Below are 15,964 nucleotides of genomic sequence, written 5' to 3' on the forward strand. Positions count from 1 at the left end.
TGGAATGTTGTCTGTCTGCATAGCTCTCAGCTGTGGGCCTATCCATATGACACCAGGGGGATTGTCAGTTAGGTTTTGTCTGTGCACCACACAGGTATTGTCCCAGATATATCTGTGGCAGTCTGTCTATTGAGTGATATCAGTACATGGCTGCATCCATTTGTATTTCAATGTCATATCCCTGCATAAGGGTATGCTGCAATGAATCCTGTAACACCAGCAATTTCCAGGGTGTGTAACAGCAATAATGCAAATATGGCCCTATGTCCCTGCCTCAGTCTTCCACATATATGCCAGGCTTTGTCCTGCTGTGATACAGGAAGGGTTGTTAGGTAATGGCCTATCATTATTTACCGCTAGCATTACTGCTATCATCCCAGTCATGTCATGGACTCCCACACCAACTGCTGGGCCAGGTCCATATATATGGGGGCAACAGCTTGACAACACATATGTGCCCTTGTACATTCCAGAGATAAGTGTGTGGTACACAGTGTTCCTTGCCCTTGTACAGCCTTTTATGGGGGGGGGGGTTCTATGCCAGTAACCTAGGCTATGGCACCTTTTCAGGGATATAACTGTTAAGACAAGGGTCATTCAGTGTGATAGTGAGATGTTAGGTTAAGCAATGTTATGTACAAGATACTGTGACATTAACACAAGTGCTACTTTCCCCCCTAGTGGTTGACCACAGGGTGCAATTGGAGGCTGCTGAACTACATCTGTAATTGTTGATTGTTATGTATGCTGAAGGCAAAACCTGTTTCTAATGTTGTACTAATTGAAGGCTTTGGTCTGGACAGCATAGTATGGTATATGTACACATTGCTTGCATCTACTGCTTTGTGTGGGCCTTGAATTCATGACTGATTACATATTTCAAACCTTATGCGGTGTCAGTACTGGCATACATTATTGTATAGTACAGGAATAAAGGTTATCTGTGTATGCATAACTGTGTGTCGTGTCATGTCCTTTGAATTGTGAGTGGGTAAAAGTTTAATGTCAGTAGTCTCATTGGAGGGAATGCTTGCCACACTACACATTACACAGGTGCCAGTTGGATATACTTTGCACCCAGTACTTCCACACTACTTCTACATATGTATGGTTACTGATACCTTTTGTGTGTGTATAAGTGTATGTACCTATATATGTATTGTATCTATATAAAATTGATGTTATATGATTATGAGTGAGTCATACATTAATATATAGCTACATATAGCTGTCTATCTGTCTACATTTAAAGATATATATATATATATATATATATATATATATATATATATATATATATATATATATATCCATATGTCCATGCATGTTCAGCTCATATTTTGGCCTGTTCATCATTCACTTGGCAATTGTCATGGATGATTGAAGTACTGAAGTCAGTAACTAGCTCCAATACTTTGTGTTTCAGACTTCATCTCCTTCTGCATATGTGTACTAATACATATAACTGTGTAAGTAGCTACATTTTAAGTGTATCAGAGCATTAGTTGACATATATCCCTATTTGTACCCACAGTATATCATACTTTGTCCAGACTTCTTGCATTAGCAGGTTATGTGGTGTGATAATAATACATGATAAATGATATGTTTGTGAAAACATCAGGTTATGTTTATCTGCCATGATTAATGGTAAATTACTTTGTGTATGGAGTGCAGGGTCCTGGGTTCGAGCCTTGGAGAGGCAGTTTATTTTGTTGCTGGGCAGAACAAGGGATGTTGGCTACAGAGTGATTAAGGCACTTTTAAGGGGTTGTAAGCGGGTTTGCAGTTGTAAGTCAGTTTGCGCAAGTTTGTGTGACGGTAAGCACTGCCAACCGTCGCTTATGTTTCCTTACAGTCAGTTAGCTTTGAATTCCTCAACCTGTGTAGGAATAGCTTACTCCTGCACAAACCTGCGCAAACCCGCTTACTGCTGCTTAACAGTGCCTACTGCCACTTACCCCCGTACTAATTCCTTTAAAAGGAAAGAAAAAAGGGTTGATAGGACAGTGTTGAAAAATAGGGCACAAAGAGGAAAAGACAGTAGGTAAAATAGCTAGGCATGTGCAGGAAGGGTATAGGAAAGGTCCACAGCTGCCCATTTCTTCTACAGCAAGAGCTGTGCATATACACTATATTTGCAAGTAGATTTGGACCCTCAAACCCCTGGGGGAGGAGTGAGAACAACATATATTCATTGTGATGCCAATTAGACCAGAATACATGTGTCCAGTGGACACTTGTGCGAAATGGAAAGCCGTGTGTGGGACATAATTTTTTTGTGTGACCAGAGTGCCCTTTTTTTTCAGGTGAGAGTGGAATGTTGGAGAGGGGTAGTAGGTATATTTGGGGAGGTAGGTTGGGTAGGTTAACAGACATGACACACAAGACGCATATAGGGCCAGTATATGACACATGTAGGGGGTAAACACCTTGGACGGGGGGGTGTTTGGAAGTCGCAAGCCAATGAGCCCCAAACTGGAAACAGTGGGACTGAGGTCCCCACCCATGGGCAGTCACCACTGCACTTTCATGGCCCCAAAGGTGGCTGTGCTGGGGGCTGTGTAGGAGGGGCAGGCTTACCCTCTAATAGTGCCACTCGGCCCTCAAGCTGGCGTAGCCAGTCTCGATACTCCAGATTGAGCTCCTTATGCACCACAGCCGGACCTATTGACGGGTGACAGGTTCCTCTCTGTGCGTGCTCCAATGGGGGGGTGAGCCCCATCCCCTGTAGCAGTTCCACTCGAAAGTGGTGCAGGGCCCATGGAGGAGGAGGTCCCAGGCTGGGTCCCAGATGTGCGGGTGCCCGGTGCCATGGCCAGCTGAGGTGGGACTGGTGGGTCCGCTGGGACCAGCCTTCCCATACAAACTGTGTTGTCACAGGTTTATGATAGATATGGGTTAGTAACAGTCAACAGCATTCAGGATTAGTTATAACAGCATGCATAGGTATTCCCATTAACCCAACACACCAGATTTAACACAGTTGCAGAGCAAGCAGAACACATGCATATATGGAACAACAGTGGCCATTACAGGTGCATGCAGGTTTCATTGATGGTAACAGGCCACCAATATGGGTGTATTTTCACATGGCACATGCATAGAAAGAAATGTGAATATTTATACACCATTAGGACATATGTCCCAACAAACGTGTGGAGTGTACACATACCAGTTGAGGAGTGTCATTGGGTTATTATGAACATATGGTAGGGGTGAGAGAGAGACTTCAATTAACAACTAATATATCCTTGTAGTTTACACAACATTCTTAGTCACTGCAGTGGTCTTTTCCTTACATGTATTATTATACAACATAATGGCCTTATATTGTACACTGGTATGTTTATAAGTTACTATATATGTGATCTGCTTCTTACATACAGTCGTAACAGGCTGCAGGTGTTAATGCAACATATGCTGTTTATTTCTGACATACATTTTGGGTGAGGTGCTAGAATGACAGGTTTGTTTCCATATACATTCTCTGACTATGTACAAGTTTGAATATCAGTTATATGTCATTGACAGCTGCCTAGATTTCTTGGAACATCACAATGGATTTTCAGGGGAACAGGGTACCATGATGGTGATATGGGCCATTTATCTGGACATGCTGGACAGATTGGAACAGTTGCGGGGTATGAATATGCATACAACTTACATTTTGAGCATTCTAGCAAATTCTGTATTGCTGTTGGGTGTAAGTATGCATACAGCTTTCTATCTGGACATTGTATCACAATCTGTACAGTTGTGGGGTATGATTATGCATACAACTTAGTAGCACTCCCAGGATTCAGACCCCTGCTGTGTGCGACAAACTATTATAGCTAACATCACAGTATACTGTGCTATCAGGGAATTCATGTAAAGCTTTCAAGTGTTTTCTATCTAAGTCTCCCTAACTTGTACAATATAACTGACCTGTTAGCAGTTCCAACATTGTTATGCAGGACTTCATGATCATTTTATCTGCATACCACGGTGTGGGTGACACTGCTTAGGATACAACATTACTATTTATAGTATGGAACAGATCGCCAACATATGACAGAAGAGTAAACAGAAGCACTCCAGGGGTTATACCTTTATTCACAGAGTATTACACATTTATTTCTACTGGTACAACACTTTATAAGGCTCTTATATTTATTTGTTATGACAGTACATGCAGACTGATTACTAACCTGCCTCATGATGCAGCCTTTGCAGCCTAGCATCATGGGCTTGCTGGTTCACAGCCCGCTCATCTGCAGCTGTCAGAGGAAATACAGTGATATTTAGCCATACTTATCCATAGTATATACAAGCTAGGCAATTATTTACTACTTAGTAGAATGAGTGCTTACTCCATCCTGGATCACTGGGTATCTGCCATAACTCCTGGATTCACTGTTCCAGTACATCCTCCCTCTGCTGCTTCAGTTCAGCATAGTGGTGCCTGACCTGCTCACCAGTCCAGGGATACCTGTGGCACTGGTGATGTCATGGGCGAGACTGTCCCAGGCCTCCGTTTTATACTGCGAGCCCTGGTACTGGCCCTGCAGTAGTGTCTGATCATGGTGTTTTACAGGAGCCATACCATGATTTTTGACTCCTGGATTTCCCAGTGCTGCGCTCTAAATCGAGTGCCTTCACCCACACCAGCCATTCTGCCTGCAGTAGGAAACTGCAACCAGTTATGGGTAGTATTCCCAGCTGTGGGGTTTAAATACGGACATTTTCCCACACTTCCCCATGATTGGCCAGTTTTGAAAAGGCTAAGCTATGGGCAGACCTGCTTTCATGAGGTTGGCACTGCTTAAAGAGGTATACCACTAGGCAGATTGAATTGGCTCACCTACACATTGCTTACACTTACTAACTTGAGCTGTGCTGCGGTTAGCATTGCTTAATGGGTAATTAGCACTATGTTTGCCATTTGCAATGATTTATTCTTCATTACAGGTTATATATGTGTCTGGTATCCATGATTCATGTGTACATACACTGTATACAATAACACCTCCAATCTATGCTTACTGCAGTACTCCAGTTCACATATTTATGTTCTGTGGCAAGTTATCCAACATCACACTGTACATAGATGCAGTTCACATGTTTGGTTTGATTTTCCTGTAGTGAGACTTAGTTTGCTGATACCTCATGCATATCTATTGCTATGATGGCTTGGTGGTTAACTACTGTTACTAAAGTGTACAGGGTCCTGAGTTTGAGCCTTGCAGAGGCAGTTTATTTTGTTGCTGGGCAGAACATGGCCCATTGGATCTAGAGTGATTAAGGCACTTTAAAGCAGTTGTAAGTGGGTATGCACAGGTTTGCATGACAGTAAGCACTACTAACCTCCAGATACAGTTTTTTACACTCAGTTAGCTTCTAATTTGCTTAATCTGTGTAGGCAATGCTTACCCCCGCACAAACTCACTTAGACACGCTTACTACTGCTTATTTGTGCTTAAACCTGCTTACTAGTGCCTTATTCATTATGACACTGACACTTCACATGTACATTTCATGCAGTACACCAGTTCACATTTAAATTTTATTATGTAGGTTATACGGCACAAAGATGCAAATATATGTTCATATACAGTTTTCACATGGAAAATGATATGTGCTGCAGTGGGACTCGTACCGGGAATGCCTGTTCGTTAGGCGGATGCTCTAACCACTCCACTATTGCTGTACTGCTTCATTTGCATATATATTCCTTGTTATCCTCTTCAGCCTTTTCAGCTGCTTTAATTGTAGCTAAGTGATGGGCAAACCCGCGCACGTACAGTTAGCTATACTCGGGGTTTTAAAAAAATAAATACAAGGGTTTCTTCATTTTACTTCAATGTACTGTTTCTGTTGAACACATGGGGACTGTTGGTGGAGATATGCGGACACCTATGAGCAGTTTTTCTCATTTATTTACACTTTCCTCTGTTCTACTTTGCAGGGCATGTTTGTTCTGAGAGCTCTGCTCTCAGACATGCCCCCTGCACTCGTCCACTCTCAGTGTAGGATTTGGAGATCCGGCAGCATGCCTTCATTATTATGCATGGTGCACTTCCATCCTCCTCTTAAACTGCCGCTTACGTGCAGGGCTAGTTTAGTCCTGCATGGCAGATTAGTGAATCTGGGGGTAGGTGTAGGGCATTAAGCTGATATCCGTGTAACATCCTCAGAAGTGAGAGCCCCAGATGGAACCCAGCCCTAGGATACCAGACAGTAACATACACATCCAGAGGGACAAAAAACAGAGGAGGAGGGAGGGAGTGAATACTGCCACAGTGAAGAGATGGACATCTACTGTTATGGTAAGATTTTACACAACTGTACTATGTCCTTCCATTTCACTGTTGCAGTATTCTTAACATGAGGGAGAGTGCAAAAGCTCAGAAAGAAGACAGGGAAGAGGAAGGGCCAACAGAGCCTTTCAGGAACCCATGATGAATGGCCCAAGCAAAACCAGCTCTAGCCCTGGATATGACATCCAAATTGTAATGCTTGGTAAAGGTATGCACTGAACAACAGGTAGCTGCCTCAAGGATAGAATTAGTATCTAAACACTTGAAAAAAGCACTAGGTGAAGCCACAGCCCTAGTAGAATGAGCCTTAACCACAGATAGAAGGCTCTTACCATGACAAGAATAACAAAAAGAAATGGCTTTAGAAATCCAGGAGGAAATAGCCTACTTGGAAACCATCAAACCAAAAGATCTAGGATGAAAAGAAACAAAAAGCTGATCAGATTTTCTAAAATCTTTAATTTTGTCCAAATAAAATCTAAGCTGTCTATGCACATCCAAAGTGTGCAGCACCTTCTCATTAGCAGATAGTGGAGAAGAGAAAAAAGTGACAACTCATTCACTACTTACACATAAAAGAAGGCTTGGTATGAAGAGACACTCTGTCCTTATGAAAAACTAAAAAAGGAGGAACGGCCATAAGGGCTTGCAGCTCAGACATCCATATGACAGAAGTAAGGGGCAACAAAAGAACAGTCTTCCACGAACAATGCTGTAAGGAATCTGAAGCTGCAGGCTCAAAAGGAGCCTGAGTCAATTTTTCCAAAACAAAATTAAGATCCCGGGAAGGAGGAACAGGCTTCCTTGGAGGTCTAATATAAAGGATGCCTTTAGGAAACTGTGGCCTTGAACATAGAGGTCAAAGGAAAATTTAAAGGTAGACAAGCAGAAATAGCTTTGAGGTGGGCTTTAATAGAAGAATATGCCAACCCATCATTGAACAATTCACACAAATAAGAAAGAACCAAAGGAACATCCACAGTAAGTGGGCCCAGTCACCAAACAGAAAACCTTTTCCATTTGGATAAGTAGGATTTCCTAGTAGTGGGTTTCCTGGCCTCCTGCAGAACCAAAGCACATCCTCAGAAAAAAGGTGCTTATACGGAATCAAAATCCTGTCACCCACAGTGTCAGTTAAAGAGTGGACAGGTGGGGATGGATGTGAGATCCCTTGTCTTGTATGAGAAAATCCACCCCGTGAGGTAACTTGTGATGATTGCCCTTGGCTAAGTGCAGACGATGAGGGAACCAATGTTGTGTGGGCCAAAAATGGTGTCACCAGTAAGGTTTTGAGAGCATCCTGTTTTATCTTGCACAGGACATTTGCAATTAGAGTAAAGGAAGAGAAAGAATTAAGAAACATCCCCTTCCATAAAAAACACAGGGTTTCTACCTTCCACACCAGAGGACATGGGGTCCTGGCACAAAATTGAGGAAGCTGCCTGTTCAGAGAGAAGTCAAAGAGATCTACTTCAGGAATACTGCATGGGTGGATAATGGCCAGAAACGCATCCTTGTGAAGCATCCACTCATGAAATTGTGTTCTACACCTTCTCAGGGAGTCTGTCTCAAATTTCTCACTTAAAGGCATGTACACTGCCTGTAGTGTGACTCAGTACTGAATTGCTAACTCCTGAACCTGAAGTGCCAACCTGCAAAGCAGATAAGAACTGCCCCCCCCCCCTTGTTTGTTGATGTACCACATTACTGTGGTGTTGCCTGTAAAGATCTTTAGGGGCCATGGAGAAAAAAGGGGCTGGAAAGCAATGAGGGCCAACAAAAGAGTGATAATCTCTTTGATATTGATGTGCTTCTTCTGCTGCTGAGGAGACCAAAGGCTTTGCATCTTTAGGTTTCTGAAGGAAGCTCCCCAACCCCCATGCAGGGCATCTGTGAACAGTACTTGTGAAGAAAGCAGGGGTTGAAAGGGAAGACCTGGATTCAAAGTCAGTTGGTGAATCCACCACTGAAATTCCACAACAACACAAATTCTAAAAGCAAAATAGGATAAGTCAAAAAACGCAACTGGGCACCTATCTGAATGGCTAGGTAACCAGCAACTACTCAGGCAATTAGACTGATGATCAACGATGGTGTTCAGACTGGCAGCAAAAAAGTTCTGTGGATGATACATCTGGACGTCACCATTATGTGCTACACCTTGCACAGGGAGCATACACGTGACATACAGCATATTGGTAATAACCTAATGGCTTTGGTATACTGACTGGATGTCAGGCTGCTCTTGGCAGGACATCCCTCATGTTAAGAATACTGCAACAATGAAATGGGAGGACATTGGATATTACAGTTGCCCCTTACATGCACTAAATTTGCAGTTTTGACCTGCGATCAAGTTTATGCAATATAATACTTGCTACAGGGATACTTTAAACATGAGACACACTGGTAATATAATAATTCAGGCTTTCATGTCAAAATGTTTGTGTCCACTTCAATTATGTTCAATATCAGTCACAGAATGGACAGACCATAGCTTATATGTTAAAGCATGCTGGGAGGTTGCTAAGGTTGGGGTACTTATCCTGAATTTGCTAAACAGTCCATCAAAAAAGGGAGATGTATGATAATAAAAAAGTGCCATAGTGTGAAGTCAAGACCAGAAAAATAAAAGATTACACTTCAGATGGTCCCACCAGTGTTAACAACAGACAACAGATGATCCTTGCTCATAAAGTTGAATAGACAATTAAAATGTCACAAAACCATACATAAAAGACTTAAAAATGTATTGTTTTATGGTGTTTTAATCATTCATTAAACATTGGGAGCAAAAGATTGTTTGTTACCTGTTGTCTGTTATTAACACCAGTGGGACCATCCACAGTTGAATCTTTTGTGTTTCAGAGTTACGATAACACATTTTAGGATTTTAAAGAAACAGCTTAAAATTCTATATAAAACCTCATTAATAAGAACAACCCCTGGGAGTCACTAACAATTATTCGGGCATTGGTCTATGCCTACACGATGTAAGCGTGTTAGTATGATGAGCAGCAGCACTAACCGATTATGCATGCTACTCAGCATGCCTGCATGTTTGCAAGCACCTTTTCATGGCCAGAAATTGTGTTCATGGCTATGGAAAGGTGCATGCAAGCAACAGCATAAAATGTAAAGAAAATCGCTCACATATAGGCAATGCTCAGATAGCAGCATGTGCTGTAGCCAAGACTATTAAGGGCAAGTACAGTGAAACAATTCAAAATGAGCGGAAGTGAAATGGGGGAAGTGTTACACTAAATTGTTTTATAATGAATAATTAATGTCGAAGATGGGAAATGTTTAAACTGTACTCCTTCAGGAAAATGTGCCAAAAGTGTAAAAGATGTATTGATGACAAATCCTGCAATACTGATGTAATAATAATCAATGTCAATGACAATCTCACAGTTATGCACAAAATTAAAATGGATGTGCTAATAATAGATGTGATATGGGCATAAAGCTTAAAGCTGCATTGTAACAAAAGGAAGTAAAAATGTGATATACAACTTAATTAAATACTGACTTAAGATAACAGTAAGGGTAGAAAATACTTTAAGAGATGAATGCATAGAATGAAGTTATTGCATATGAGATGCATGATCAAGGGAGTTTATGTATAGGTCCATAGGTTCATAGGTAGGTACCAGGCTATCTGCCCGAAGGCATTTATAAGCCTAGCCAGAATGTGTTGGCTTTCACCTCCCCCTTAGATTAGTTCGCTGTGCTTCTGTGCAGCAGAGCCATTGAAGGGATCCCTGGGGTAAATTTCTGTTTCCCATCCACTCGTCAAGGTTTCTCTTGAAGATGGTTAGCGAGGAGCTCTGGATAATGTAGATTGGAATCTTGTTCCAGAGCATGGGAAGTCTCCAACTATGCAAGCTGACAGCACTGCTGTATAATCCATCTCAGCATGGATATACAGGAACAAAGAGACCTTATAGACGTAATGTCAGGTAAATCAGAAATTGACTTGTTTTTGCAAAGAAATGACTGTGGCACCAGAAGAAAAGGTGTTTATCACTTATTAGCATGTAATAGACAACAAGTTTCGTATGGTTATATAAATGCTACTTGCCCATCTAATAACAAACAGCATACATAGGTGGCAAATGAGAAGACTGAGCTGAATGAAGGAAAGACACAGGAAACTCGGAGCTATAATATATAACATTAAGTATCCTGTTTTTTGTTTATTTTGTTCTTTATTTCTTTGTTATTTATAGCAGTTTGTGTACTGTGTATTTTTCTAGCTAGTTTCACTGTGTGTGAGGTATTAACAGGGAAATGTCCACTTTTATTAAGCATCTGTTGGGTTGTTTGTTTCTGATAACTTGTTGCAGTTAAACTCTTTTTTCTAGAGGCTACTTTAGCTGTTTAAAACTTTCATTTAAAGGCTCACTGCTGCTTTTCAGCTGTCAGAAACATTTCTGCAGATTGTTCTAAGTAATGGGGATATTTGTAGCATTTCCTTATTCAGGCTTGTATTTGGGCCTAGTGTTTGTGGAGGCTGTGTGTCTGAGCACATATTCAGGGACATCTTGGTTTAGCCAAAGCCATCAGGCGTTTCAGTGAGAGAGAATTGTTTGAGGTCATTGGCTGACTGAGGTCACCTGGACTACAGCTTAGACTAAGCACCTCACTGGTTCTTTTGAGATTTCTTTCTTAAAAGCTGTCTCAGGTTTCAACTTTCTGTTACCTAAGAAGTTCAGTTGTGAGTGTTCTGCCATTTCACACTGAGCTGAATGAAGGAAAGACACAGGAAACTCGGAGCTATAATATATAACATTAAGCATCCTGTTTTTTGTATATTTTGTTCTTTATTTCTTTGTTATTTATAGCACTTTGTGTACTGTGTATTTTTCTAGCTAGTTTCACTGTGTGTGAGGTATTAACTGGAAATTGTCCACTTTTATTAAGCATCTATTGGGTTGTTTGATTCTGATAACTTGTTGCAGTTAAACTCTTTTTTCTAGAGGCTCCTTTAGCTGTTTAAAACTTTCATTTAAAGGCTCACTGCTGCTTTTCAGCAGTGAGAAACATTTCTGCAGTTTTTTTCCCACCCTCCTCCCACCCTGTTGGTATAGTGTTTTTATTGTTGGTGGCTCTGCAGTTGCCCGCCCCTAGTGTAAATTTGATCTGGGACCCTCCTCCCAGTCTAGTGTAATTACCTCATTCTACCCAGTACAGGGAGAACATTTGAGAAGGCCAATCAGCTTAGTTTCTGCTACTCCTTTCTCTCTTTCCTTTCTCTCTTTCCACTTAAAAAAAAAAAAAAACAATTATCTGCTTTTACTGTATTTGTGTTTCTTCCTACTTTATTTTGCTTTTGTGTCATCTTAAAAGTACTCAATTGTATTTATTACTGCTTGGTGTAACTCATTCTAAGCCTTTTAGTTTAAGCACTTGGGCTTCAGACCAGTTGTTTTACATTAAGAAGGTTTGTGGTCTGCACTGTAGTGGCAGAACAGGTAGCTTACATCCTTCTAAGTTGGGAACTGCTGATTGAGGGCTCAGTGTATGTTATTCTAAAAGTGTATTAATTCTGGCTTAAGCACTTGGGCTTCAGGCCAGTTATTTTACCTTAAGAGGGTTCATGGTCTGCACTCTTGTGGGAGGAGAGGCTGGACTCTGCCCTTCTGAGCTGGGAATTTCTGGTTAAAGGCTTATAGTGCCTGCATATTTGAACTGCTTCTTACTGAAATTGGTACACCTTGTTTGCTGTAGCATAGACTAGATCCAGGCCTGCTGATTCTAGCTTTGTTTGTATAACTTGAGCACTAATCCAGGCATTCTTTAAAGTATTCAATTGTATTTATTACTGCTTGGTAGTAACTTGATTAAAGTGTAGCTATCATTCTAAGTCTTTTGGATTAAGCACTTGGGCTTCAGACCAGTTGTTATACATTAGGAAGGTTTGTGGCCTGCACTGTGGTGGCAGGACAGGTAGCTTACATCCTTCTAAGTTGGGAACTGCTGATTGAGGGCTCAGTGTCTGTTATTCTAAAAGTGTATTAGTTCTGGTTTAAGCACTTGGGCTTCAGGCCAGTTATTTTACATTAAGAAGGTTCGTGGTCTGCACTCTTGTGGGAGGAGAGGCTGGACTCTGCCCTTCTGAGCTTGGAATTTCTGGTTAAAGGCTTAAAGTGCCTGCATATTTTAACTGTTTCTTACTGAAATTGGTACACCTTGTTTTCTGTAGCATAGACTAGATTCAGGCCTGCTGAATCCAACTTTGTTTGTATGCTTGTTGTTTGTTTGCTTGCTATTTCCCTGAGACGGTAATTCCACCTAAAACGCGGCTTTTCAGCACTTCTGGGGATCCCTAGTGATATCTGCATTGCTTGATGTAGTTATTTCCTTGTTTCACTTGAAAGAAAGTTACTGTTTGTCATTTTTGCATTTAAGTTACCTGTAACACATTGCATTTAAGTTACCTGGCACTTGCTCACTAAGTCAGCACTAAAAAATTAAAAGCACTACACCCTCACAAACTCCCCTTGAGTACCTTGTTCCCCATTGGCCCTTTTTTCAATTATAAAGGAATTCCCAATACTATTCTAGCATGTCCAAAGGTCAGTTGTCAATCTCCTCTCTGGTCCAGCTGGTGAATCTAGGAATCTTGAGGCAATGTTACAACTGCCTCATGTACACAGACAACCCTCTCCTCCTCCCAACAAATTCCAACACATGTGAGAGATGCAACCATATAGCCAAACTGGAGACTAAGCTCTCTCAACTCAGTACTGGCGCAACCAGTCAGGCGGAGAAGGAAACCACACTCACTAAAATTCCAGTCTCACATAGACCTACCACGACAGCAAACCAAACACATAAAAACACAAAAACATGCTCGGAGGCTCTAAATAAAAATCTGCCTAAGCAGCAGAGACCTCCAAAGCAGACACCCAAGGAACCACTACCCCAAAATAAAACACGTGCAATACATAGCTCACAAAGCCAGTGTGCTGAACAGTCACAGCCCTTAAGGCTAAACAACACACCTGATACACTTGTAATAGGTGACTCTATCATCAGGCACACTGACGTCCCGCTCACCAGGCTGAACAAGGAGAAGGTCACTGTGAGCTGCCTGTCAGGCGCTGGGATCCGCTACATAACACAAGCACTCAGGTCACTCCAAGGCAAGTACAAATATGACTCAGTCATTGTCCATGCTGGTGTGAATGACCTGAGACGTACCTCCCTGGACTACATGAAAAGAGATGTAGAGGAGCTCTCTGAGCATGTAGCCCAGGCCAGTATGACCCTGACCTTGAGTAGCATCTTACCCTCACCAAGAATGATGCCACAATATGAAGACAAGATGATCAATTTCAACAATTGGCTTAAGTATTGGTGTCATTCAAAGGGGATCCAATGCCTGTCAGCCTGGGATGACATGCTCGACAAGCCACGATGCTTCGCTAGAGACGGCTTGCACCTGTCACCCCTGGGCTTTCGGATATTGGCAAAGGCTCTTGCTACCCTCATAGTGCCATTTTTAGGCAAGGCTCAAAAGACAAACCCACCTCCATAGGTATCACAAGGGATAAGAAACTAAGAGTAATGCTACTCAATGCCAGAAGTCTAAACCTCAAGATGCATGCACTCGAAACTCTCCTTAGTATGGAGAACATCGATATCTGTGCAGTAACAGAAACCTGGTTCAAGGCTCCCAAGAGCACCCTAGCACTACCAGGTTATACCTCATACCATGCATTTCGCCACCAAAACTTGGACCGAACCACAAAAGTAGGGGGAGTATCAATATTCATCAAAGATACCCACACCTCCAGGTTGGTGGCACAGCACAAAGCATCAGAGACTATCCATGTGCAACTAACAGTGGGTAAAACTGCCTTCCAGTTTATAACCTGCTACAGACCACCCTCCCAAACCCAGGAACCCCACTCAGCCTTCCTGAGAACACTGGAAAATATGAAGGTCTCTCCAAACACCATTATATTGGGCGACTTCAACTACCCAAACATAGACTGGGAGCATTACTCTAGCTCCAACACCCTAGCCCAAAGGTTCCTAGAATTTATAAACTCAAATGCTATGGAACAACTTGTTACCACTCCCACAAGAGGGGAAAACATATTGGACCTGATCATCACCAACATGGGGACTCTATGCTCCAGACCAGAAGTGTATCCCTCACTGGTAAGATCAGACCATAAACTAATCTCACTGGATATTCACATCCCAAACCCACCCCCTGCCCAGAAAATCACAGTGAAAAACTTCTCTAAAGCAAATTTCACACTCCTCAAAACAGAGGTGGAATCCTTCAAAGCCCCCAGACCTGTGGAAAATACAGCCCAGACCGCAGAATCCTTTATAAATGCATTCTATGAACACCTTCAGGAATGCATGGATCATGCAATCCCAAATAAAACCAAGACCCAATCCTCCAAAGGCAGACGTCCTGTCTGGTGGACCCCAGCAATAAACAAACTATACAATAGAAGGAGGAAGCTAATACATGAGAGAGCAAAATCCCAAAAAGGGAAGGCATCTCTGATCAGTATTAGCAAAAATCTACGGGCACTCATAAAATCATCTAAGACCAGCTTCGAGAGAAAAATTGCACAGGACACTAAGGATAATCACAAGGCTTTCTTTAGTTATGTTAGGAACCTGGGTGGGAATTCCCAGATATGCTCAGAATTAGTCCAAAATGACAAAAAATACACCAAACCCACAGACATTGCCAACATCCTAGCTGACAGGTTCAGCACAAACTCCCTCCCCACCAAAAGGGCAAATATCTATCCCAGCAGAGTGCTGCCCCCCTGACATCTCAGATGCTCAGGTAAGAGCCGCCCTCTCCAAAGCAAAAAACACAGCATCAATGGAACCAGACGGTGTCCCAGGCTGCGTCCTACATGAACTCCAAGAAGAGCTAAACCCAAACATAAAACTACTGTTCAATCTCAGCCTTACTACAGGATATGTACCCAAAGAGTGGCGTACAGAACCAGTGGTCCCTCTCCACAAAGGTGGTGCCTTAACGGATCCTGGAAACTATCACCCCATAAGCCTGACTAGCTTGGTCTGCAAAGCTATGGAAAGGATCATCATGGACCTCATAAATAAAGATATTGGGGACCTACAGACACTGGATCCTACCCAGTTTGGCTTTGTTAAGGGCAGATCCTGCCTCTTAAACCTGGTTGATTTCTTTGAAACAGTCACCAAGGTCATTGACGAGGGGAATGTGGTGCACACAGCCTACCTGGACCTCGCAAAAGCCTTCGATACAATACCCCACTCGGGCATTATAGATAAGCTCACCAGCTTAAATATAAACCCCTATGTCACTAGATGGGTTGCAAACTGGCTCAAGGACAGAACCCACATGGTTAGAATTGCTGGAGCCATGTCAGACTCCAAACCAGTTACAAGTGGCGTCCCACAAGGCTCAGTCCTGGGACCTCTTGTTCGGTATAAATTTCTCTGAGGTACAGGCCAACACGGAAGGACTGTGGCTGACCAAGTTCGCAGATGACTGCAAACTGGGTGCCATAATCAACTCTCCAGCTGACACAAGCATCCTCCAAAAGGGCCTCATAGAAACAGACAACTGGTGCCAGAGCCATGGCCTCAAGCTGAACGCCAAAAAGTGTATAGTCATCCCCTTTGGCAAA

This window comes from Protopterus annectens, chromosome 1.part1, assembly GCF_019279795.1.
Source record: "Protopterus annectens isolate FY-2018-M chromosome 1.part1, PAN1.0, whole genome shotgun sequence".
Taxonomy (NCBI): Eukaryota; Metazoa; Chordata; order Ceratodontiformes; family Protopteridae; genus Protopterus; species Protopterus annectens.